Source organism: Miniopterus natalensis, chromosome X, assembly GCF_054644295.1.
Source record: "Miniopterus natalensis isolate mMinNat1 chromosome X, mMinNat1.hap1, whole genome shotgun sequence".
Lineage (NCBI taxonomy): Eukaryota > Metazoa > Chordata > Mammalia > Chiroptera > Miniopteridae > Miniopterus > Miniopterus natalensis.
In genome coordinates, this window is record NC_142103.1 from 41,684,360 (window position 1) to 41,688,332 (window position 3,973).

The 3,973-nt window shown below is 37.8% G+C and overlaps 1 pseudogene; it reads right to left on the minus strand.

Annotated features, from left to right (window-relative positions):
• Positions 1-718: 718 nt before the first annotated feature.
• Positions 719-3,301, minus strand: LOC107531635 (ATP-binding cassette sub-family C member 10 pseudogene; annotated as a pseudogene).
• Positions 3,302-3,973: the final 672 nt, after the last annotated feature.

The following is a 3,973-nucleotide window of genomic DNA, read 5'->3' on the forward strand; positions in this document are numbered from 1 at the left end:
ACAAGTGTGAAATTCCCCTAAAGGTTGCCCACACTAGAGATTTTAACCTTGAACTTGTCCACACTAAGCCTGGAGATATTTATCAATTACATTTTAGATTTTCCTAGCTCAGTACTGGTTCCCAGGAAGGAAGTTTAACCATGGTAATTCCTTCTTGTGCATTTCTGCTCTAATAAGTTGTGATTTTCTGTTTCTTCCTGTCTCTCTTCCAATTTTGGAGCCAGACATTGGTCTTTTGGTCTCAACTGTATGATGAATCTAGAACAATTTTTGGTTTTTAGGTTTTTTAACTTTATATTTATAGTTACTATGGAGTGACAACTTCCAAGCTCCTAACATATTAGACTGAAAACCTGAAATCCCTTTAAAATTATTTTTAATATATTTTTATTTATTTATTTTTAAAATATTTTTTAATACACAAAATGTAAGATGAGAATTTTAACCAATAAAACTATGAAGTTATAAGTGGACTCCTTTCCAGAAAAACCTGCTTTTGTCACAGATGTAAGAAGGCTGAGCAGAGGGTTGGTTCTGGGGAAACCTTGGAACTCTGCCTTAAAAGTGGTTCTCAAAGTGGAACCCATGACACCTTCCCACCCTGGGCAAGTGTCCTTGAGGTAGAGCCATGGAAGAGAATGTAAACAAACAGCTCTGCAGCTGCACAGCAGAGGGTAAGATAAGGGAGACCCTAGAGGGGAGGATCCTGCTGGAGTCCTCAAGGGGAGGAAGGGACTCCCTTCTGGCTGCTCTACAGCAGCTGCTGGAACAGAGAGTGAGGTTGGTTGTGCAGGATGGCAGGGGAGTCTAGCTCCATAACCCTCCCAGCTTGCAGCACCAGCACCTGGTCAGAGTTCAGGACGGTGTTGAGCCTGTGGGCAACGGTCAGCATTGTCTTGTTGGCAAAGCATTTGCTGATGGTCTGCTGGAGCAGTTGGTCTGTTTTCTGGTCCACACTTGTTGTGGCCTCATCACTGCACAAGATCTTGGCACCTGTGAGGAGATCCCTGACCAGACACAGCAGCTGCCTCTGCCCCAGCAATAAGCTCCAGCTCCCATTGCCCAGCTCACCATCTAAACCACCCATGGATCTGATCACCTCACTCAAGTGGCACTGCTCTAAAGCCTGCCACAGGGTCCTGTCCTCATACAGGCCCTGGGGGGGCCAGCTTTTCCTGAATAGTCCCACTGAACAAAAAGGGGTCCTGGGGGATGATAGCCAGCTGGGATCTGGAGCTGGCGGAGGGAGATGTTTAGCCTCAGAGGTGGCCTCTTGTGGACAGGGGCAACTGGTCTCCAAAGCACCCGCTGCAAAGCCCAAAGGTTGAGGAGTTGAGTATCGCGGGCTCAGCACCGGGGAGGCTCTGATTCAGATGCAGTGGCCAGTGGTCTAGAGTGCAGGGCGTATACTGAGCTGGCCAGCTCCAGCTGGCTGGTGTCCACTCCGTCCAGGAGCACTCACCCCAAACTGGGCTCCAGCAGCCTGAAGAGCACTAACAACAGGGAGACTTGCCAGAGCCCGTGCCACCCACAATGCCCAACTTCTCTCCAGGCTGCACCCGGAAGGTCACCCCATCCAGGGCATTTGGCAGCCCTGGCAGGTATTGATTTTATTTTATTTTATTTTATTTTATTTTATTTTATTTTATTATTTTATTTTATTTATTTTATTTTATTATTTTATTTTATTTATTTTATTTATTTTATTTTATTTTATTATTTTATTTTTTTAAAGATATCTTTATTGATTTCAGAGAGAGGAAGGGAGAGGAAGAGAGAGAGGTAGAAACATCAATGATGAGAGAGTCATTGATGGGCTGCAGCCCACAACCCCGGCATGTGCCCTGACCTGGAATCGAACCCCGACCTCCTGGATCCTAGGTCAATGCTCAACCGCTGAACCACCCTCGGCTGGGCAGGTATTGATTTTAGAGAGAGGAACATCAATTGGTTGTCTCCCGTATGCATCCCAACTAGGAATGAAGCCTAAACCTGGGTATGTGCCCTGACAGGAATTAAACCAGGGACTTTTCAGTGCAGGGAATGACAACCAGCCGAGCCACACCAGCCAGTGCTAAAATTATTTTTATATGTCAATACTGGTAATAAATATGTGTACTCATATGACATATCATTAAAGTGCTGAATGTTCATCTTACTGTAAGAAATTTTGAAAAAACAGACTATAGGAATTTAATTTAAAATCACTCCAGATTCTATCATCAAAATAAGATAGAGTTTAAATTTTCATGTAAATTGTTATTGTCTTTATTGTCTATATTTAAAATATGTATTTGAGATGGTGCAACACATATAATTTTTAAATATATTGTTTTTACTTATCCAAAAATAGTATATATAGTTTTTGCAGAAAATACATAAACTACATAAGAAAAATGAGAAAATATAATTCACCTTATTCTTTCCACCTGGAAAATTATGTGATTAACATCTGTTGCTATGTATGTTTCCAGGATAGTACATATGTGAGTGACCATGTATTTACATATTTTAGTGTAATTTACTACATTGTATATATTATATAATCTAAATTTTCTCTTACTAACCTACTTAATGATTTTTTAGCATAGCTCACACAAGACTATTCTCAAGTTTTATGGGAGATAATATAAAGTAGGAGTTGATTATCTATGACTGTATACTCTGTTATTTTTATAACTTAATAAAAATTATAGACCATTCAAAGTGGAGTTTTAAAGTGCCAGAAAGTATTTACCTAAATTTCTTGCCAATAAAATTATTGTTTTTACTGGGATAAAGAATCTACTTTTAGCAATACCTCATGTAATGTGTCTCAATAATGAAAAGTTTTAGTCATCATAAAGCAAGTGCCAGTCATGTATCAAACTCAGTTTCTGGAACCTCCATCACCCACTTGGATGAAATAAGTTTTCTGAGCATTAGGGTTAAAGATCAAGACTTTCCCCAGTTCAAAGAATTTTTTTCTGAAACTAAATCCAACATGTGTCTCATTTTTATTTTTATCAGTGACTAAACAAAACATCTATTCCCCACCCTGTGGCCACCTCTCTTTCTTATCTCTGCTACCATGCCTCCTTTAGCTCTCATTTACAAAGATCTGAAAATCTTTGCTCTTCCCTTCAGTCTCAATCTTTCTCAAAATTCATTGCTTTCCACACTTAAGTAATCAGTGTTTATTTTTTTTCCTCTTTCATTCCCATTAAAGTTCTTTCCTCATCTTATTAAAATAAACTTTGTTCAAGACCTCAGCCGTTTTACCAGACAAACTCTTTTCATTCACTTCACTAATATCTACCATCTTGGTTAATCATCCTCATTAAGCAAATAATAATTCACTCATTCAACAACATTTTGAGTACCATATTCTGGATAGCAACCATTGTAGGTACTAGGCACTTATCAGAAAACAAAACAGGTAACATTGCTTTTAGCAGAAAAAAAAACTAGATAAAATTACTTTTCCCTAGATTTCCATAACAATACTTTCTCTTGTTCCATCACCTGTTTCTTTTTCATTACTGTTAAAATTCTTTAAATCTGGCACTAGGTCTCTTTTCTCTTCTTAATTTAAAATCTTAACTTTCTATATAATCTTGGAACTCAAGTGCTATGTATATACTGATTAATCACAAAATTACTTCACTGAGAATTAAGTATAATTAAGAATTTTGTGGAGCATAGGTTATAAATTTTTTTGCTTTTCCATAAATACATAATTATCTATTTAAATATTCACATCCACCTTGTTCCTAGATTGACTAATTGTAGGCACCATTTAATATGCTCCCATACACCAACCTCTTGTGTTTGTAAGACCACATTATGGTCTTGTTTATATGACAAAACTAATATTAACACAAATTAATGAATTTTCTTGTAGTATTAATGAGTTTCTCAAAATTAATAATATTGCTTCTGCAGAAATATTGATTGTTCCTTAGAACAATCAAAACACTCAATTTAACTCTAT